A 23,460-nucleotide genomic window follows, 5' to 3' on the forward strand; every position below is an offset into this window, starting at 1 on the left:
CTTCCCTGGGCAACCTGTTCCAATGCCTGACTGCTCTTCCTGAGAAGAAACATCTCCTAATTGTTTTAATTATTGCAGAGCAGTGCTTACAGTAAGTCAAGGGCTTACCTTCTCACATTGTCCTGCAAGCAGGCAGGCTGGGGGTGCAGGAGGAGCTGGGAGGGGACAGAGCCAGGACAGCTGACCCAAACTGGCCAAAAGGGTATTCCATACCATCTGGCATCATGCTGAACAATTAATATCGGGGGGCTGGCCAGGGTGGGGGGACCAGCTGCTTGGGGACAGGCTGGGTATCAGTCAGTGGGTGGTGAGCAATTGCTTTGTGCATCACTTGTTTGTACACACTACTAGTAGTAGTACTATTATCATTATTATTATTTTCCTTTCTTTTCTGTCCTAATAAATTGTGTCTACCTCAACCCCCAGGCTTCCATCTTTTTCCTGATTCTCTCCCCCATTCCAGAGAGGGAGGGGAGGGGATGGGCTGCGTGGAGCTTGGCTGCTGGCCAAGCTAAACTACAACAGCCTTTTTGACACCCAACGTGGGGCTTGGAGTGGCTGCTGGGGTTGGAGTGGCCACTGGGCCTGTCACAGGGCTTGGAGTGACCACAGGGTCTGTTACCGGGGTTACAGTGGCATCAACTGCAGCTCCGTAAGCATAGGCCAAGCCCCAGCATGTTGCAGTGATATGTGTCTCTCTGGAATTGCCAGGGTGATGACACACCTTTTTCAAGCATTCTGCCAACTTTTAAAGAATTTTGCACTTGTTCAGGGGTGAATTTCCAAAGCACTGGAGGTGCCCACTGCTCTAGATGCCTGTCCACATCCTCTCACACTCCCTGCCACTCATAACTATCCTGCCTCAGAACAGATCTCTGGATGACATTCCTAAGTAGTTGTTTAACCTTGAACAAAACCTGAAGCACGTTCAGGAGACATAACAACAAGAACATGCTGGTCTGAACATCCCAAGGATGTTCAAAGTCCTGAAGAGCTATCATAACTAGCCTGGAGGAGAAGAGGAGAGGTAAAGGAGAAAGGGAGAGTAAACAAGCAGGAAAAAAAACATCTCCCCCTGTCCCCTCCATAGGTTGGCTCCCTGAAGAAAAAAGGTCCATGAAATATCCTCTCCTGAGATAAGTCTATCCTCTCCTTAGATAATCTATGCCAAGGATGCACTGAGGATCTGGGCCAGTCACAATAGGGTGCTTTTGTTACTCATTCCCAGTTAGGTTCATGTTGGTATACACCTCAGGTAGTTATTGATGCTCTTATGATATCTTACTCTTGGTCTTCCTGTTTCTCTGATGGCCCATCCACTTCGGAGTAGCCTATCTCATCTTCTTCTTCCTTCCCAGTTTTAGTAGGAGTTCTTCTGTTTTCTAAACAACCTGACTTTCTCATCCCTTTTTAAAAAGGGGCATGATGTTTCCCTTTTTCCACTCACTGGGGACTTCACCCGACTGCCAGGGCTTTTCAGCTAGGATGGAGAGAGGCTTGACAACTCCATCAGCTAGTTCCCTCAGGGCCCTGGGATGCACGTCATCTTGTCCCATAGAGCTGTACCTGGTTAGATTCATCAGATGGTCTCAAACCTGCTCTTCACTTACAGTGGGCGGGAATTTGTTCCCCCAGCTTCCATCTATGGATTCAGGGAAATGAAAGATTTGAGAAGCCTGTCTGTCAATGAAGACGGAGGCGAAGAAGTTGTTGAGTACCTCAGCCTTCTCCGTGCCTGTCATTACCAATGCCTCTGCCCCACCTGCTATTCATGAACAGAGAAGGACTGGTGGGAGATGTGGTGGTCGGGAGCTGTCTTGGGCTGAGTGACCATGACATGGAAGAGTTCTCTATTGTTGGTGAAGTCAGGAGGGTCATCAGTAAACCTGCTACCTTGGAGTTCCAGAGGGCAGACTTTGAATCATTCAGGACACTGGTAGGGAGGGTCCCTTGGGAGTCAGTCCTGAAGGACAGAGGGGTCCAGGAAGGCTGGATGCTCCTCCAGAAGGAAGTCCTAAAGGCTGAGGAGCAGGCTGTCTCCACGTGCCATAAAATGAGCAAGCAGGGAAGAAGACCAGCGAGGCTGAACAGGGAACTTTTGCTGTGTATTCAGGAGAAAAAGAGAGTTTATGTCCAGTGGAGGAAGGGGCAGGCAACTCAGGAAAAGTACAAGGAAGTTGCCAGGATATGAAGAGAAAAAATCAGGAAGGCCAAAGCACAGCATGAGCTCAACCTGGCCACTAAGGTCAACGATAACAAAATATGTTTTTATAAATACATTAATGGAAAGAGGAGGGTCAAAGAGAATCCCCATTTTTTACCGGACACAGGGAGGGACATGACTACAAGGCATAAAAAAAAAAAAAAAAAAAGGCAGAGGTTCTTAATGTCTTCTTTGCCTCTGTCTTTACTAGCCAGATCACTTATTCTTGGGCATAGGAAGTCAGGGACAAGGAGCAGGAGAAACCCCCCCCACAGTCCAGGTGGAAACAGTTAGAGACCTCTTAGAGACCTGCTGCTCTACCTGAACTGAACTGCCACAGGTGCATGGGTCCAGGTGGGATTCACCCAAGGGTGCTGAGGGAGTTTGTGGATGTGATTGCTGAGCTGCTTCCCATCACCTATCAGCAGTCATGGTCATCCGGAGAGGTCCCAGATGACTGGAGACTTGTTAATGTGACACCCATCTATAAGGAGGGTTGTAAGGAGGAACTGGGGAACTATCAGTAAGGGATGATAATCGGAGGGGTGAACCAGTACAGGAATTTCCCTGGAAATGTCCCTGACCTGGGCCCCAGGGAGGCAGCAGACTTCCCTACAGGTAGGCTCTGGCTGACATATGGGGCCCTCTGTTCCCCTCAGAAGGGAGTCACCTACGACAATTACCCTTCTTTCCTTCTTGGTGGGGGGAGTCTTGAGGCATGGAGCCAACTGCCTATCCCTAGACAGCCTTCCACCACATCCTCACCCACCCATACCTCAAGCTCCAGAACCTCAAACCTGCATAAGGGCACCTGGGAACGCAAGGTGAGGAGGGAGGGGGCTTGCCTGTGATGCCGAGCAGGGACCTGCTTCCATTCCTCCCCATCTCTTAGGTCCCCTCCATCTGCCCAACAGCGACAGGGCAGATGGTCCACTCCTATTTGGGGTGTATCACCCTGGTGCCTTTCTCGCAGGCATGGCAGGGAGCTGCTCCACCAGCCTAACTCCTGTTTACACTCCCTGATGCTCCTTAATCTCTCCACCTCCTCCTTGAGCTCTGCCACCAGGCTGATCAGATCACCCACCTGCTCACACCTCATGCAGGCGCTATCTCTGCTACCCTCTATTAACAGCAGGCTCAGGCACTCCCTGCAGCCAGAGACCTGAGCAGACGCATTTTGGGGCAGGCAGGCAGGCAGTCTGGATTGCCACTGTCTTTGTGGCAAGAGCTTTCTGCCTCGTGGAGACCACGGCTGGATTTGCTGTCTGGGAGGCAGCCGGGAGGTGAGCTGGTCTCCTGGGCAGGAAGGGATCCTCCACCCTCCCTGCTCACCTCACCACACCATGCTGTGACTGCCCGCTCTGTTCACTGTGCTCCTGCAATGAACCAAAACCTTCTTCTGGTCTGAGCAAAAGATTCCCAAACTGAGATAATGCTTCCTATAAATCATTTATCCAGCTCTCAGGAACACAGATTCCCATTACTGTAACGCACCAGGAGTTCTTGGAGCTACTTGTGCCCTTCAGGCTGGCCTGAATGGACGCATCCTTTCATATTGCTTATCATTTTCCCCCTCTAAACTGTGTACGCATGTGCTACATGGCAGACACATCTCAGTGAGCAGCAGCATCTGAGACAACTGATGTATCTCCCAGCTCAGCAGAACATGCATACTGTTTCCTTTCTAGCTTCATTCCTACCAATGCACTGAGACTCATTTCTCTGCATAGGTCTCCTGTTGACTGCCTAGAAAGCCTGGTGAAAAGAGGCCAATTTAACACCATGGTCTGCCAGCGTAGGCCCCAGGAGAGGCCACCAGTAGCTCAGAGAGTTCTTGACAATGAACAAGGCTAATCAGGCACTGACAGAACACGATGCCTGAGCCTGTCAACATTGCCGGCAGGAGGAATCCAAGATCACCTGGAGACAATACACCTAGCAAGCAGATTTGAGCTCTCCTCCAAGTTGCTGGATCCAGGATGTGGGGAGAAGCCAGAAACAAAGAAGAAGAGCTCGAAGAGCTGTGAAGTACTTGATGCTGGTCCTGCCATTTTCCCTTCATGACAACCACATCCTTCTTCAGTCCCCACAGTTAATGTTCTTCCTCATAGAGAGTCACGGGCCCCAGAGCCCCTCCTCACATCCTCACACACACAGTGTGCCCCAGTGTACCAGAGCATGTTGTGCTGGGGAAGCTCAGTAGAGGGAATTAAACCAAATACTCAGAGTGCAGTGACAACCAGCTTGTAGATCAACTCATCTGTGGGACTGGCACAGGATGTCTAGCTAAACGTCCAAAAAATCATATCTGTAAGGCTTCATGCAACTCTGTTTTGCTTAATGGAATAAACAGCAATGGTAAAGTTTGTCATTCTTGGGAGAAAAGAGGTCCCTACCCACCTCAACAGCTCCAAAATAACCTTTTGTTGATTCAGATGAGTCTGGATATCTGAGCAATTCTGTCCACATCTCCTTCTGCCCCTAGTCAGTCTGAAATATCTTTTCTACATGAGACTTTATGACACTGTTATATTTTTTCCTTGCACGATATATATACAGTAGAAATAACAGTGGCTTAATCTGTTCTTCCCAGTCCTATTGTTCTCTAATAATCTTCTGTAATTATCCAAAATGAAGAGCAGAGCAAAGCATCATTACTCAAATAGCTCAGTCTGTTTCCAGTTGGTTACTGACCCTATCTAGAAGAATCTGTTTCTGGTGAAGTGCCTGAGGAGTCAGTGATTCTCTCAATAGGGCAAGTACAGCAGCTCTGTTCTGAGATGGACACAGTTTGACCACTATTGTACCAGCAACAGAGAGCAAGCTCTCCCAAGCGCTACACACCCCAAAACAGAAAGAAACAAAAATGCCATCTACAGTGACAAAGGGAAAAAAATAAAAATACTTTTCTAGTGCCCTATTACAGACAAGCACATTTGCGTTCAGACAGGAAGCTTCATTAGCAACCTGTTAACTTTGGTGAGGTTGTGTGTTTTGTTTTGCTGGGTTTGTTTTAATAAGACATATTGCCTCTTTCCAGACTGGTTTGTTTTGGCTTCCTGTGCCAGTGAGACAGGGGGAAAAATATATCAAAAATATGAAGTTTTTTCCTCTAGCTTTCTTTCTTAAAGCTGCTGAAATGACACAGACCATCAGCAATCACCACCCTGTTCTTAATCCCTGGTTTGAATATGAGAAGTGAAATCGAAGTCCCTGAGAGCACACAGTTCAGTAAATTGAGCCACATGTGCACTGGTCTTTTGAAAGCCAAGAGATCTGAAGGAGGTTGATCCTCCAAACATGTGTTTATTCAGGGACCAAGAGAGTCCATTTCAGTAGAGAAGGTTGTTACAACTGCTCTTTTAATTTCAGATTCCTCACTATTGCTGTGGCTTTGTTGTACTTCCAGAGCTCACTACCCAGATTCCAGCACAAGTTGCAGTAACTTGACAAGTAGCATGGTATAGCTAAAGATTAAGGCTTAAGAGTCCAGAAAGCTGCTAAAGCAGATGGGAAGTCAAAGGGAAAAAAAGATGGGGGAATTTTATTGTGAATATGTATGAACACTGGGAGAAAGCAAAAGCAGGAGGGGGCAGGATGGAAATCTAATAACTGAACACTTTCTTTTGCAAAAGAAATGTAGTACTCTGGAAGTGCTAGTTGGAAGGCTCATTGAAGGATAGTATTCCTTCCTCAAGTGCAAGATTGGACCATCACAAACTATAGATATGATCACCTTTGTCTGGCTCCGTCTAGGAAAACTCCAAAAATGGAGATCCCCCAACTCTGGAAATCCCCACTGGCCTACACTCAGGCTACCCCACCTGGGGTAAGAGCTACCACAGACATACAGAACTTTCAGGCTGACAGGACACATCTCCCAGTGTATGCCACCAGTGCTGAATGGCACTCGGGGCAGCAAAGGGACTAATAACCCTCATGCTTATTTCTGGACTACCCTTCACCATATAACCATAGCCTACCCTGCTCCCCAGAAAAGCAGCTACAGTCTCTTCTGCCATTTGATCCTGCAGGCTCTGGCATCCTGCCAAACTTTTGCATTGATGGAGGAAAAATAAGTATGCTGTAGTGTTTATAGAGATGGAGAGGATTAAAACCTTTAGTGAGCAGCTAGTAACCCAAACCAGAGGTGCAGGGCAGAGATTGTATGTAATGGCAGCCAGAGTACAGAGTGGGATATTAAAAGCAGATTAGGATAATTTCACGTGCCAGACACCAGGAGAGATCTTGCAGTCCAAACATGCTTGAACTTGCTGATAAACCTGTTGCCTTCACTGGATAACCACCAAAGCAGGCTAAAAAGCTTGGGCTGCAAAGCAAACACCAGGCCTGATAACAGGCATTTAATATTTATTAGTGCTGGGTTATGAGCCCCTCTCTCTATACTTCTACCTTTGCTAACAGCATCAGCTCTTCTGTAATCCCACCAGGAGAGAGGCCTTTCCCTGGTCAAATGGTTTGTGTCAGGCTGACACCAGACGCCTCTGTGTCTCACTGAAAGGAGCAGTTTTATGGCCAACTGCCAAAATTAGTTTATAACCTGTGACTGGTACCAGCAATCACTATGTCTGACTGAAGGGAAGGTGCCCTGATCTCAGGTCTATGATTATATATGTCAGGAGAAGAGCTAGCTGTATTATCAGGCATACTAATTTGGGATAGCTCACATTGTCATATTAACCCCTCAAACTCAGGACACACTGCAAAGAGCATATATTCTGTAGTGTACAGTGGGGAGAGCTACAGACACACTGCAAAGTGTCTGTCCTATTGTTATCCCAGCCTCAGCTGTACAGGCAGCCAATGGTCTGTTTTCATCAGAAATAGTCTCCTCTATATCTACATCCTTCTCTTTGGACCTGAGCAGTTATTTCTGTAGACTCTTATGGCTTTTGGAAGAACAGTGTTTTACATCTCCTAGTAGACAGCCTTAAGTGCTAAACAAGTCTTAATTGTTTACACCAACACTAAAGTACTAGCCCTATTTTATACATCTGTTGTCATCATTAAGTGGTCTCATATCCAGGAAGTTAGTGACAGTATACAGCCAAAGTGGCACTGAAGGTAACTGCATCCTGGAGAGGAAGAGCAAGTAATAAAAGGACAAAAATTCTTGTTATTCCCCTATTAGATCCTCGATATACCCAAGTTAGATCAAGGTCAGATTCACCAGCCCATGGCCTATGGATCTAGAGAACTGCATTTGCTAGCACTTAGCACCTTTACAGAGAACAGGATGCCACACAAAGATGAAACAAGTGAAGGACTGAAAACTGCAATGAGTTCAGAAACTATCAATATAAGCGTGAAGACTCAAGGAAAAGGGCCAGGGGAAAATGTGCCAACAGAATAAGAGAGAATCTATTGCATTCAATAATCATAGCAAGCAAAATGGGCATACTTCAAAATTCACTTGGAGTATTGTAAAAGAGAATGCTGTTGAGTAATCATGAAATAAGAGGAAACTCACAGCAAGCAGACAAGGTCTGCAGAAGAACCTCTAGAGAAGTAAAGCCTTCTGGCAAAAGCAAGGCTGTGGCAGGAAGTTGGACATCCTCAGGACAGTCAGCTCCTTCTTCTCTTTGTCCATTGCTATACTAATGGAGATTGGACTTCCAAGACAAGTTGCTGGCCCAGAAGATCTGCACATAGCAGCACCCTGCAATGCTAAGCAGTGCAGCATAATGGTCTCCACCACTGTTTCAGCTTCTATTTCAATCTACCCAAGATGTAAACTGCTAGATGCCCCAGCATGACTGGATATCCTGTTGTAGTGCACCCTGGCCTGTCCCAGGCACCCACCACAAAACTTTCAAAGAAAACTTCACAGACAGGAAAGAAGAGAAGGATTTTGTCCAGCCTTTCAATACAAGATTATCTCTATCCATTCCACATGCTATAAAGCAGTCTTTCGGATACACTAATACAAGCAGAGTAGCTAGTATCTTTACTAATCCCACAGAGTTGCCCCACCATTTCATTCCAGCCTGATATCCACTACATTACCTGAAAAATAAGAATGTCAATGTAGGGGAGAAAAAAAAAAAAGGGGGAAAGGGAAAAAAGAAAAAAAGAAAAAGAAGGGAAAAAAAAAAAAAAAGACTTTGCTTTAGAAGGGTATCTTGTTCAAAAGGTTCCAACACGGCCTTTCTACACCAGCCAGGGGTAATTGTTACTTGTATGTCAACATCCTCTTGGGCAATAGAAAGATGTATAAGAAAAGCCCACATATCCTGCAGGTTGTGTGCTCAACACAGTGGAAGGACCGTACATTGTTGAATTTGACTGTTTCTCTAGAAGATGTAGCAATACCACAATAATAAACATTTGCAAGGTCATGTTTTGCTCTGTGATTTGTATCAATTACATAGCTAACCATTATACAGCACAGGGTAAACAAGGAAGGAGAAAAATGTTATGCACTCCATGTTTAAGTGATAATAAGAGACAATAAAACACTTGAAGAGCCTTTTTTTTTCCAAAGACCAGCCTGCTCACTTTGCAGGGGTGGCTATAGCAGAAGGGCAATAAAAGTACAACAGGTCCAGACAATGGTATCCAGGAAGAGGCTAACAGAGGAGTCACAGTAGCCCCAGGAGGAGCAAAAAGATCCTTGCATAAGTTTGCCCAATGCCCTGGAGATACTAACTTAGAATAAACAGGAAGACTTTCTAAATGACCAGAATTATGATTTACTAGGTGCAACAAATTTGCTAGGAGAACCTAAAGAGAACCCAGGAAGGTAGCAGCCTGTTCTGGAAGACAAGTTTGTGTACTTCAGGGACATGGGCATGGGCTGCAAGGTTCAGGGAGAGTGGAAAAATCAGATCTACAGAAAGTCTCAGCAATGCAGAGAAGCAGTTTTGGGGACACAAGGGCAAACTGGAACATATTGAGAACAATTTACCATGACAGGAATAGTGTAGGTGACGGGTAGGCTCACTCTCAGGAATGCCTCAGTGTGGAGGACTGGGGAGAACACAGACATAGGAAGTGACATGGATGAGGGTGACTGACCCCAGAGGGAAAGCAGAAATGCCAATTTCTGAAAGGTAAGCTACGAGGTGTGAATGCCACTTGGAAGGCTGAAATACAAGGAGAAAAAAAAAAAAAAAAGAAAAAAAAGAAAGAAAGAGCAATAACAGGTCTATCCATATGTTCAAGAAGCAGGCCTTAAGCAAGCTCCCTTGCTGCAGAGGAAAAAGCAATAGGAACAGGAAAGAAGCAATGCAGCTGAATTATAAGATATTGGTGGAGTTCAGAAGGAAGCACTGACACTTGGTTAGATTACAACAGGCAAGAGTTAACATCCACCTCACAAATACAAAGCTGAAAAGCCAAGACACTTAGATTTGGAGAAATACTTGCAGCAAGAAACTAAGGTTCTAAGCCAATAAGTTGTGAGAAAGAGATGGCATGTCCACTGCTCAGAGTTCCAATACACTATCAGCTGTCCTGGTTACATGTTGAAGGTCACAAAGACCAGTGTGAGAAAAAAAGCAGTAGCTGATGGAGCACAACTATTATCAACTACAAGAGGACAAGATTTAAACCTCAGATAAGGCAAGAGCAGAGTAAGCAGTTCTTTTGTATGTGAAAGGTTTCCAATGAGATGTGCTTGATAAGCCTTATCTCAGGGCATGGATACAGGTTGCTTGGTTTGCCAGAGGCAACCAAATAGCCTTAGAAGGCCACAAGGAGAGCAAATGAAGTGCTGCTTTACAAAATGGAAGAAAAGAAAATCTGGGGAATTACAGACCCATTCACTTAGTTTTCATTAACACAGACACTAGAGTCAAGAAAGGAAGGCTGCGGTAACTAACTCCTCAGACCAGCTCAGCTTCCCTAGACTGCCAAGGGAAAGGACTTTATAGATAAGGAAATGCAGTAGTTATCACTTCTTCATGTTAATGAGACCTTTGCTGTTTGTTTAGTGATAGTCTCCTAAATAAACTAAGGGAGAACATCTAGAAAACACATTCAGTGAGTAGTCATACTTACTGTCTTACAAAGACACATCAAATGAGGATTCACAGAGATGGTTTCTTGGTTCACCCTAATTAGCCCTTTTACTGACTACCCGATAACAGAAAGGAAGCAAGTTTACTGTTCACACAGATGATGCCAGCACAGAAGAGGCTGCCAGTATATCACGGGACAGGCTTTGGATTCAAACCAATCTCAAGAATTTGGGAGATTAAGTCAGAAAATAAATAAGAAACAATTGAGTCAGTGTGAATCCAACACACGAGATCCCAGCAGGGCAGTCAGTCCCACAAACAGGGAAGGGACAGAGAAGGATCGAGAAGGTATTGTAAAATGCAGCCTGCACATGGGGACCCCACAATGGAATGCACAGGTACAGACAAGGAAGTGGGATGGTAACTTCACTCTTCCACCTTGTACTAGCACAGGCTTTGTCACAGTACCAGGTTCAGTTCTGGAGATGATACTTAAAGAAAATCATAAAGATGCCTTCTACTTCCGTAAGCCCACAACCTGCCCATAATTTCAGTCAGGTAGGTAAATTGAAAAGCCCTAGATCATTTACACCTTGTAGCAGAGGTGCCCAGTTCTGGTTGTTAAAAGTGAACAAGCCCAGCTCCCTCAGCCACTCCTCATAAGACTTGTTCTCCAGACTCCTCACCAGCTTTGTTGCCCTTCTCTGGACACCCTGATGTCCTTCTTGTAGTGAGGGGCCCAAAACTGAACACAGTACTCGAGGTGTGGCTGAACAGTCCCAGCTCTCTCAGCCTCTCTTCATATGAAAGATGATCCACATTCTTTAGCAGTTGTGGATCTAGTTTGCTTGGGGACTTCCTAACTTGCTCCAGACTCTTCCCTGTTCTCCATGATCTGGGATTGATGAAAGATGGTCTTAATGGTAAAGGCTGAAGCAACAAAGGCACTGGGTACCTCAACCTTTTCCATGTTACTTGTCAACCGGTCCCCAGCACCATTCAGCAGCTCTTCCACATTTTCCCTAGTCTTCTTTTTGCTGTGTATGTACTTGCATCATTCTCATCACTCATCACATTCCTTACCAGATTCAACTCCAGATCATCCTTGCCTTTTCAAATCCTACCCCTGCAAGATCAAACAGCAACTCTATACTCCTCCTGGACCACCTGCCCCTGCTTCCACTGCTTGTACACCTCATTTGTATGTCTGAGTTTAGTTAGGAGGTCCTTAATCATCTATGCAAGTCTCCTGTTGCCTTTGATTCTTTAATCTCAGTTCTATCCCTTCCACTTTGGTTTAGGTGGCCACGAAGTACAACTGCATCTGGGCCAGGGCAATCCCAAGCACAAATACAGGCTGGGTGGAGAATAGATCGAGAGCAGCACTGAGGAGAAGGACCTGGGGTTTTGTTGATGAGAAGCTTGACGTGATCTGGCAACGTGCACTTGCAGCCCAGAAACTCAACCATATACTGGGCTGCATCAAAAGAAACATGACCAGCAAGGGAGGTGATTCTCCTGCTCTGCTCTGTTCTTGGAGACCCTACCTGAAGTACTGCGTTCAACTCTGGGAACCCCAGAATAAGAAGGACATAGACATATTAGAATGAGTCCAGAGGAGGTCCACAAAGATGATTAAGGGACTGGAGCACCTCTCCTATAAAAAGAGGCTGACAGAATTGGAGTTGTTCATCCTGGAGAAGAGAAGGCTTCAGGGATACCTCATTGCAGCTTTCCAGTACTTAAAGGGGGCCTACAAGAAAGCTGGAGAGGACTTTTTATGAGGTCATATAGTGATAGGACAAGAGGAAATGGTTTTAAACTAAAAGAGGGGAAATTTAGGTTTGATATTAGGAAGAAATACTTCACTACGAGGGCAGTGAGGCAGTGGAACAGGTTGCCCAGAGAAGCTGTGGATGCCCCATCCCTGGAGGTGTTCAAGGCAAGGTTAGATGAGGCCCTGGGCAACCTGGTCTACTGAGTGGCACCCCTGCCCATGGCTGGGGGGTTGAACTAGATGATCTTTAAGGACCCTTCCAACCCAGAACATTCTATGATACAATGATTCTATGTATAAACATTTGCTTCTTCTTCATGTCTGCAATTAGGTCTCTTTATGGGTATAGCTTCACTACTGCAAGCCACATTGTCTAATGCCAATGTCCAGCCCACCCGCTAGATTTATCTGATGTCCTGTTGAGCTCTCTAACACAACAGATCTTCTTCAATCAACCAGTGATGGCATTTGCCCGTATTCATTATGTAAGCAGAGCAGATGGAAAAATCACAAAGGAAGTAGTGGTAGCTAAGGCTCCCCTCTTACCCTATTCACCCATTTAAAGCCTTGCTGCACAACATGATACGTTTCAACACCTGCAGTGATAAATAGTAGCACAAACCAGGAACAAACACTTGGTCATGTTTATCCTCAAGTGTTCCTTGGTCGCACTGCAACCCACAATAGCGTTCGTTAACAAGTGTTAGACATAGTTACAAATTGCAGCAAACACAAATGCTCCGTCAGTGTTATTGCAGATTTCATTAATGATGATCCTTCGCATTTCAGCAACAGCCATTCAAGGATCTGAAAACATTTATATGACTCTGTGAGCCAAGTGTCACACTCCATGTGTGAGCCAGATGTTCACAACATCATTTTACAAACAAGGGAACGAAGTTCACAGGACTGACTCCAGACCCCTTTCCTCCTGCTGAGTAATCCACTGCCCACCAACTAGTCATAGGGGAATTATCCAATTCATGACAAGGCAGGATACCATTACAGTCTCTTTGTTTCCTTGCATTGTCTCTATTCCCTTGTTCCTCATCTTGTGTTTAGATTCTAGGCCTGGAGGGATACCTCTGAATGTGTCCATTGCAGCACAGCATGGCACATAGATGCAACTTAGCATTACTCGGTACAGCAATGTAAGTCGAAAGGACACCATAATCTGGTTAACAGAGAGGCCTTCAATATCTCTATCATATCTATATGTATGTCAAACCAGGCTCCTCACAAACAGAGCAAGCTTGGTTAATTTGCAGTAGCAGCAAAGCCAACATTGCTCTCCACCAGAGCATACAGTGCCCGTACTTGGCAGAGCCCTGGCTCCTTTCAAAACTGCAATTTCAAAACCCAAAAGAAAACAATTCCCACTTAGCAAACTGAACTTTTAAAAGTTCTTAGCACCTCCCTCTCCTCCCAGACTTTCCTGGCTGAGCTGGATGAGAGATTTCATTTCATCTAGAGAAACATCTATGTTTACAAAGCTGAAAAGACTGCAGCATTTCTCCTATATCCCACCTGCCAAACCACTCTACCAGCTGTGTCACGGCATCATGTTTTTACAAGATTAGAGAAAAATCACGTCCTGCTCCCTCTAGTGCCAAGCTGAGCACATTTAAGCAGTCTGGCCCCAACTCACAGCACCACTGCAACTCTTGTTTTTAGGATCAACAGACAAGATTTTACACAGGACCCAATGAAACTCGTTCTTTTCTATCTAGTCTCTCTCTCTCACATCATCAGTAAACCCAAACCTACCTTACTGTTCTCTCTGAAGTTGCTGTTCTGCAAGGACAGGTCCCATCGAGATCAAGAGGCTGATAACACGATTTGAAGAGCTCCACCAGTCCTCAGTTCAAATCTAGTCTGAACTGAGAGTGACCTCAGCATAAAAGCGCTGGGCAGCCTTGGTCACCTGAGCAGGGTCATCACATGTCCACTCTGCAACTGGCACGAACTGACCAGATAAAAGCAAGTACAGGAACCAAAAGCAGCTATGTAGCAGAGAACAGCTATAACTCAACCAGGCATTCCAGCTCCCACATTCATTCCACGGACAGCAGAAGGTTGTTAGACCCCAGGTCTAGTCACTATAAGCTAAAAACAAAAACGGATATTGCAGCTTCATGGATAAAAGCAAATTGTGCTGTGCAAAGAAAACAAATCAGGGGAGGTTGAAGTTAACATAACCATTCCCTTTTTTCTTATTCTAGACTATTAAGTAGCACAGATGGAGATCCAGTGTCCCAGGTGGACAGGCAAACCATGTACCAAGATATTGGGATCATCTCACTTCTGTACACCCTGATGCAGACAGCATAACAGCTCTGCACAAGTCTTTTATATTCGTTTTCAAATCAAGAAAATATAAATGAATAGCTGAAGAGGAAGGGGTCATTTCTTTCTATAACTTTTCCAGTTTCACGGTTTATCCATCTCTCCTATTATTGTAAGCAAATAACCTGCAGCTGTACCAAAGTCTTCTGGCTCAGGAATATAGCAATGTGTGGAGCAATAAAGCCTGACAGCCTTTTTCAGGACTGGCTGGTGCACACACATACACCTAACTACCTGCATGTCTCAACAGTCCCTTTCACCAGCTCTAGGTTTTGTCCTGCAAACACTCACCTGAAGCATGCAATTGACTTTCCCTTTCTTGGGAAAATGTTTGCCCTCTGATCCCACCTATACAAGAGCCCAGGCCAGTGCTGACTCTTGAAGAAAGGAGGGTACAGGCACTGGGACACCGATCATGCAGCAGCTCACTTGCAAGACAAGATGCAGGCAGGCAGGCATGGTGCTGGCTCTCCCTAGACAAATGAACAGCTGCAGGTAAGGGCCTAACCCTGCATGACTCTGAGCTCCAGGACTGGCGTCTCAGTCCCTGCACATGCCTGTATGGCATATACTCATCCTTGAACTTTATTAGAGAGGCTTACCAGGAGCCTTTGCAGGTACTGTGGTCCCCTCTTCCATGCACCCCATCACACAGCTAAAACCATCTTCAGTGAAGCCACAGACACCAGCAAAACAAAAATGAGTTTTATCCCCTTCAGTTACAGGAAGTCTATATAGGGCCTGAAAGCACTGTCACCTCAGCCTGAATTTGCAAGAAGCCTGAAAAAGCTGTTCTGAAAGGGAAAAGCCATATTGATGGTGCTCAAAACACCATCCTACCCACACCATGATTTCTCGGGGCAGGGGAGGATGGATGTATAATGTAACTACTGCCAGCCCTCACCACTTCTGCAATGCTCTGCAATGCTAGCTTCTTCAATTCACTTCACCTGCCTTATAACAAAGAAGCCCCTGCATAAACTCCCCCTCAGACCTGACAGCAGCCTTCCCCCAGCAACTCTCTCTGCAATGCCATTCATGCGATGGCTGCCTCATTCCCGTGTCCACTAGAAAAACATCATCAGCCACTGTGGTGTGGAGGAACAGGCAGGGAAATTAGAAAGGCACCAAGTAACAGAGGACACAGGGAAGAGAAGATCTAGATGTACAGTGAACAGGCATTGAGATGTGGAGGTTCCCCAAGGGACACAGGCCACAGCAATGGGGAGGTGGCAATGGAAATTGGAAGGAAGGCCCCAAAGCTCAAGGGAAACCATGTAACCTGTGGAGATGCAAGAGAAGGGCAGAGCATCTGGATGTCTTGCATTGGGACTGTGCACACATGGGGAGGTAGCAACTATCACAAAACCCCACTTAGCACTGCAAGCAATAGTGTATGAAGAGGGTCTGTCCCAATGAGGCCATTCATCCTTTGTGCATGGCCAAGGCCCTTGTTTCACTCCCCATCACCAGAGCCACAGCCAGTCACCCTCTGGAGTGACAACACAGAGAGTGGATGCTTCAAGTCCAAGATTCAATCCAGTGTGCCACAGGCCTCATTGTCCCCACAGCCTCTGCAGGACAGGGTTCTGGGTTCATACATGTAAGTGGGAGGCAAAGAGGACCACTGTCAGCTGGGGAAGCTCCAACTTCCACCGGATGAAGCAGGCAGGACCGAGCCAGCAAAGCTGTCAGGACAGTTCCTAGAGGACAGGGAATGGTGGGTGGGAGAGACTGCCAGAGGCAAGGATGGAAAGAAATCATCTGCTGCTGTTCCTGGGAGCAGCTGCAGAGGATGGGGATGCTGGGTGTGCTTGTTTAACATCACTTATTTCTCAGCCCTAGAGATATTTAAAATAATAATAATAAAAATTAAAACAATCACAGTACCACAGCATCTCCGTGTTCTCTGCAGACAGGAAGAGCAAGCTGTGGCCAGGTGTCCTTGGGAGCAGGAGAATATTTCTGCTGGGCTGGGTAACAACAACAGGAGAGCAAACTGGGAGAATAGGCTGCTGCACAACAGACTGTCACCGAGATGAAGGGACACAGTGTGCAATGTGCTGTCTTCAGGACCAGCACGTCACATGCTGACTCCCAGTGAGGCAGAGTAGGAAAGGAATATGCAGAGCCCTTACACACATGTGATACACCACCTCCCAGTAGGATACCAGAGTTTTGCCAAGAGGAAGAGTCTGCATGCACTGCACTTACTTCTGGCAGCGCAGGGCTACAGGGTGACACACAGACTAATGGGACATGTGGGACACATCCCCCAGCAGGACACATGTAACATCTGAATCCAGGCAGACAAGGCTAAGGTGTGATCCACCAGCTCCCAGATGATACAGATGGCCAGCAGGATACACTGATGAGCTGACTCCCAGCAGCACGCTTGTGATGCACTGCCTCCTCGTGGACCAGAGCCCTACAAGATGCAACAACTCCCAGTAGGACACAGGACTCACTGATTCGCAGCAATACCATAACATGACACACCAACTCCCAGCAGGACATGAGCAACACAACTCCTAGCAGGGCAGGACCAGTGTGCAAGGCACTAGCTAACACAAAGGTATGAGCAAAACACACTGAATCCCAGCAGGGCACATCTAATGCACCAACTCCCAGCAGGACACCTGTGAAGCACTAACTCCCAGCAGGAAGTGTGCAGTGCAGTAACTCCCAGTGGGACGTACCTGATGTGCTAACTGCCAGCAGGACAAGCGCAATGCAGTGACATCCAGCAGGACACGTGTTGCACTGGCTCCCACCGGGACACCTACAGTGCACCAGCTCCCAGTGAGACACATGCAATGCAATGACTCCTAGCATTGCAGGGTCAGGGGTGCCACAGATTTCTGGCACAACTTGTAGGAAGCACCAGTTGCTAGGAGGACAGGTGCCACGTGTGCCACACCAGCTTCCAGTGGAAAGCACTTGTGAGCACTTGGAGAGCACTTGTGCCGTGCTCTCCATCCAGAACTGTGGGGACTGTCTTGGCAGAGATAGAGTGCGGGGACAGGACAGGCTGTGTGGCTGTGGGACAGGGACACCATAGCAGGGCTTCAAGTGCCACCTAGTGGGGGACAGAAGATGCTCAAGGGCCACCCGTCCCGAGACCTGGGTGCTGTGGGGCACAGCAGACCTGCCCCAGACAGGCCAGCCTCTCTTGTCCTCACCCTGCCAGACCTACCCCAGACCTACCTGCCTTCAGCAGCTATCCCAGAACCACGTTGGGTCAGCTGGCCCTGCCAGCCTGCCTCCCACACTGGTTCATTCTGGAGGTTGTATAAAGCAGCTCCATGGGAGGGACAGAGGAATTTACTCCAGGTGCAGTTTGTTAATCACATCAAGTGCAGTCCTGTCAAGTCCCTGGGTTTCTCTCCAGCAGTGTGAGCACGGAAACACCTGCTCAGTTCTCCATAGCGCCTGTTCATGAGCTGCAGCACACAGAAAGCATTAAAGCCACTGTAATAAGAGGATGTTTCAAGAAAGCAGCCCAAATTATTCCGTCTTTGGAGGCACATTCTGCTTGATGCATTTTTTATCTGCACAGTTACCTGCAAATTTTCCCTCATCTGTATACATTAACTCTGACACTTAAAGTCATGCATATTCAAGAATGTACCGCAGACACATGAGCCAAAGAAAACACTGGCATGGCAAACAGCTCATTTGACTGCATACGTTTTATTTTTATAGGATTTCTTCCCCCCACAAAAGAAAAACAGACCAGAGACTCTGGGAGGTAGAATTGCAACCAGGGCTATAAAGGTGCAGTACAGAGCTCTGTGAAAGTTTACACATGGGAAGTCTCAAAAGAAGTAACAAATGCAATTGAAAATATGCAGGCAGAGGGGTGGGATTTGCAATCCTGATGCAGGTGAATGCAATTTTTCTTTCCATCTCTCTATCCAGCAGGCGACAGTCAATCTCTTAAGCTGCATCTGCATTCTTGTACAGCTGTTTAATCACTTGACATTTTCTTCTGTTCCATCTGTATTATCAGTCTCTTCTTTCCTCACATGTCTCAGCCTGAAAATAATCCCTAGGATATTAAAGAGAAAACCATGACACCTTGTGGAAAAGATGAAGCCTTCTCCGGATAAAGGCATCTTCATGAATACCAGTGTCTCACCCACGAGGTCTGGCCAGTGTAGTGCTGCCCAGGCAGTTAAAACAAACTAAAGAAAGCCTAAAAAAATCCCTCTAAATTCCCAGTAGACAACCCAGGTTCATCTACTGATCAAACACAGCCCCTCTTCACTCAGAGGATCAGCTACCAGATTTTTGTTGGCCTTAATCATGATTAAGCTGAGTATCTCTCCAGGGAGTTTTTCCAGAGAACTCAAATCCCTGCAAAAATTAAATCATCTGCAAGATGCTCTATTTTCCTCATGATCCACCCTGAGATCAAGGCAAGGGGTGGGACTAGAAAATCAAGCCCATAATACTGATGGTCTTGGCTAAGCTGAATCCCAAACAGATCTGCAGTGATACATGGGACAAGTTGAGGAATTGGGACACAGGAGATACATTCTAAGAAGACGGCCACTGAGTTTGAGACAACTAAAAAAAGTCCTGTCAATCATTAAAAAGGCTATCAGTAAAATTCAGGGCCTAGACTAACTAATGGGTTGGGCACTTCTCTCCAGACAGGAACCCGTATAGAGTTAGAGTCAGGACACCAGATGAGGCTCAGTTATGCCCAGAAAGGCAAATCACATCCCACTGGGCCACACACTCCCAAGCCCTTGTTCCCTAGGACAGTCCCTTCTCACCTACATCAAAAATCATTCAAGATCCCAATTAAACCCCAGCTGGTCCCCAAGCACTGAAACTGAAAGCTGTTCTCTTCCCATGAACTCACCTCCTCAGCTCTCACAAGTGCCAGCTGCCAGCCTACTGCCTATGTTAAAAGCAGAAGAATTTGGGATTGGAGAAGTCAAGTGGGCTGTGGTGATCCAACAGGCTTTCTCAGGACTAGTGTCCTCCAAGAGCTGCCCTTTCTTCTGGGAGCAGCAAGGCCTGAAAAAAAGGAAAAAAGATGAGGCCAAACATCAGTCTCAAAGTTGAACTTCTCCAGCCACTTAGGATCAGATAATTATTTTAAGAGCACTTACATGAGAGAAAGAATAGCTTGGGAACTGCTAAGGAGAAACTTGTCTAGATCCCCTTCAGGTCACTGAGCATGTGCAGGACAGCAGAAGCATCTTCGGGCTCTTGGCTCTGTCAAATTTTGGTGGCAAAACTGAAAAATGTGGTAGAAGACATTTTCATTTTGCAAATTTTGCCGGCCTGTCAGGACACGCTGGTGGTGATGAGCTGCAGAGAGACTGGGGCAGGAAGCAAGGGAAGCTGGGCTGAGTGCAGGTGGGGATGGCCAGTACGTGATGGGAAAGAAAGGAGGAGGCTGAAAGAGACATGAACATAGTAGAGCTAACACTGTTACTAGGAGAGGGGAGAAGAGGACTAGAAAAAGGTGTTGTTGGGATGGGAGGATTATCAGCTCCCAGAAGGGCCCAGGGAGAGTCAGACCCATCTGAGAGCAGCAGCAATCAAGTCCTTGATAGTTCATGGCCTTTCTCCAGGACAAAGAAAATAATGTGAAATATATGAGGCCAGCTGGTCTTCTGCGTTGCACAGACAGGCAAGCCCTGCTTTCCTCAGCAAAAATATCCAAAGGCTGACACTACCATGCTTCAATGTGACAGATGGCATCTGCATAGGCCAGGGTCCCTCATCGTGACAGTCATCATCTAAATCCCAAGGAAGTCATTAACATCTGCCATATGGCTCTAGAGAGGGTTTAAGGGGAATGAAACAGGTATCCCAAACATGACCCAGGAGAAGAGGGAGTTTCCCTCCTGACAGATGGTGGCTCTTCTTCGTGGATATCATCTAGGTCAGTCTAAATCTTAGGCCCTACATCAAAATAAGTTTCAGGTCTCAAAATGGACCCCTCCAAGGAAACTGAGGTCTCCTCAGACTTACTTGCCCAAGCAGTCTGGGCCAGTGCCTATCAGGGAGGCAATAGGAATATCTGGGATGTACAGGAAGGAGGGCTCCAAACATGTCTGGAGGGTACTGGGGCACTGCTGTGCTCCCTCTAGGTATGCTTACACCATCTCAAGGATTTGATTCCTGTCTTGCTCCCTGGTCCCAGTTCCTCACTATCCTTCCACATCACAGGTACATCTTTCTGTACATGGGCTTTTGTTCAGAGGAGATAATTTCAGCCTCTTCTACTTGGTACCACTGTACATGGGTCAGATCATGCTTGGGCTCCCATACCTCTTTGAGATCATAGGAATCTGGGACTGTTCAAACTCCAGAAATTACCCATGTCTCAGAGCCAGTGAGCACTACATGGGGATCAGAGGAGACCTAGGCCAAAGGTTACACAGTGTGGAAGTGCTCATCCCCATGCATAGTGAACTTCATTATGCAGCATGGGAATCAGAGACAGCTCATAGGAAAAAAGTGCCCTTGGAGATACTGAAGCTCCAGTCCCAGCCCTGGAGGAAGCTCAAGCATCCTGACCTACCATAAAAGTTGTACTGGGTCAGACAGTCTGCCAAGACTGGTGCTCTTCCTCAGCAGTGGTAGGTAAGTTGGTACAATGTGAGCAGAGAGTGATCCCACCCCTGACAGTGCCTTCCCAGCTGTCTGCAAACTGCTCCTCAGCGCACCTCCCGTGCTGGTGGCTGGTGCCTTGCAATGCCTAACAGCTCTGCTCAAGAGGTTACAACTCATTTAGACTCCTGCCTTTCAATAGAAAGTGAGAAATCCCAACATAACTCATCTGTAAAGATGTCAGGGTATGTTTAAAAGCTTTTCAGTGAGAGGTTGCATATAAATATCTCCAGGTTTAATGTTGCTTCTAACCAGTGTTGAAATTAAGCAGTGTGCAAGGCCATCCCACCTTTCTCTGTGCAGCACTGGGACCCTGCAGACAAAGAGCAGACCACCTCCTGATGAGCAGCAGAGTAGCAAAACCTGAGGCTGATGTCCTCCAAATCAACATGACACAAACCCCACTTGTCTCCAGAGGATTCCAGCAGACAGCTCTTAATTTACGTCTTCTACATAGTGACCACCAGTCAAAATGGATTGACACTAGCCTTTATCCTACCTCAATACCTCATTGCTCCACAAACTAGAGAAGGACTTATGTCTGTTTGTATATCAGCACAAACACACAATCTCAGGCAACCTGTCATTGACAATATTTTATTCTTGCATGTTGAATACTGAGGACCTGCTACTAAGGTAGGCACCAGATCACTGCTTTCTGAGAACAAAGGGAAAAATATATGAAGAAAACAGCTCAGTTTGAACTGTATTCTTCTGAGCATTTGCCATTCCCTATAATTAATTATATCCCTAAAATACACAAGAAACTAAGAGAAACAACAGCCACAAGCTAAGATGACTGTACTGATTCCAAAAAGCTTTCATCTCTTTGCAATGAATAAATAACTCTGACGTAACTACTTACAACAATTTTTCATCAGATGTCTGAGCATTAAACTCCTTTTCCAGACCTGCTGTGATACAGCTCTCAGCAAATGCACTGATGGAAAACCACTGGTACCATTCACAAATGTGTCTAAAACCCACCACAAAAATCCAAGAAAAAAAACATTCCAAGGATCTACCCACTTCTTTCTATAGCAATGCCACCTTGCAAGTCTCAGCATCTCTGTGTGCAGTCCATGGGTATGTTAGCCTACATTTCAACACAGAAAACACAAATACTGCTTTTTCAAGGACAGACAGGAGGTCAAAAGCTGGGTGCATATTCCCAAAATCCCTCAGACATCCTGAGTTTGAAAAGAAACCCAGAGCATTCAAATTCACCTTTCCCAGATGCACGGCAGACTCAGTTTGTAACTAACCTGATGCTGCTGGCTAATGGACACTATCTCCAGATATCTGCTCAAACGGAGTCAGAATCTGGTGATTTCATGTGTTACTAGCCGCTAGCTGCAGGAAAATGGAAACAATTAAACAGGCCATCTCTGCACTAACAATCAGCCCTTTTCAGAGAAGGAAGCTGTTTCTTTTGTATTGGGCAGCCCATATTGCCATCACTTAATCAGGCTGAGATTTAAGGAAGCCCGCTGTGAGATGACACAGATTGCTTCCTCCCTTGGGAGCTGGCAAACACCATGGTCAGTGTGTAACTGGCAACCTCCACAAAATGTGGCCCCATTACACACAACAGCTGAATCCTGCTCTTCGTTCCTTGCTTGCACTTGGTCTCTGCAGACCTGGACTGGGATCAAGGGCCACCCCACATGTTGACCCCTCTCTTTACATTTCAGAAGTCTTACCTGGCCACAGCATATCAGCAGAGGTGATGACAGAGGGAATGTATAGCTGTTCATGCATCTCTTTTGCCTCCCACGTCAGCCCAGTAGATAGAGCCTTGTCTAGGTGTGGATGAAACCATCTGCTCAGTGTCTGGCAGCTTCGGACAGGCAAAGGGAAGACTGCCACTTCCAGTTGCCCAATTGTGCCGAGCAGCAGAGCTGGAAGTCAGGGAGCTCTGGCAGAGGGGGACTGTGAACATGGAGGGAAAAGGACAAGAGTTCATTCCCCAAGACAGTACCGGTACAGAGTACCAGGATCAGGTCAAATAGTTCCAGACAGCTGGGACCTTTTGATCCCCCTCCTTCCAGCCCTCTGTAAAAGCAGCAGATGCCCTACAAGAAGCCTTGGTGTGGCACTGTGTCTCCAGACTGTACAAGTTTACTAGTGCCCTGGATTTAAACTCATTTCAGGTGTTTAGCTATCTAGCTGGAGCTAAACAGCATGTCTCATTGACAAACTCAGGAAGCGTGGCTTAGATGAATGGGCGGTGAGGTGGATTGGTAATTGGCTGGATGGCAGAGCTCAGAGGGTTGTGCTCAGAGATGCGGAGTCTAGTTGGATGCCTTTAGCTAGCAGTGGCCCCCAGGGGTCAGTACCAGGTCCAGTTTTGTTCAACTTATTTATCAATGACCTGGACGACGGAACAGAGTGCACCCTCAGCAGGTTTGTGGATGATACAAAGCTGGGAGGGGTGGTTGATACCCCAGGGGGCTGTGCTGCCATTCAGAGAGCTGGAGAGCCACGCAGAGAGGAACCTGATGAACTTTAAC

The 23,460-nt window shown here is 46.5% G+C and overlaps 1 protein-coding gene across 4 annotated transcripts in view; it reads right to left on the bottom strand.

Moving 5' to 3' along the window:
* The window catches only part of NRG2 (neuregulin 2), a gene marked incomplete at its 5' end in the record, with an annotated part of 177,219 nt that overhangs the window by 124,127 nt on the left and 29,632 nt on the right, over window positions 1-23,460 (bottom strand). Inside the window, one exon of one of the 4 annotated variants that reach the window (XM_082771876.1) lies at window positions 13,730-13,786. The exons of 1 other annotated variant lie outside the window; for it this stretch is intronic. Of the gene's footprint in view, window positions 1-13,729; window positions 13,787-23,460 lie in introns of those variants that run through there. 2 more of the 4 variants (XM_082771875.1, XM_082771877.1) reach the window with 2 other exon arrangements.

Source organism: Aythya marila (genome assembly GCF_965140915.1).
Source record: "Aythya marila genome assembly, chromosome: 14".
In the NCBI taxonomy this organism is placed as follows: domain Eukaryota; kingdom Metazoa; phylum Chordata; class Aves; order Anseriformes; family Anatidae; genus Aythya; species Aythya marila.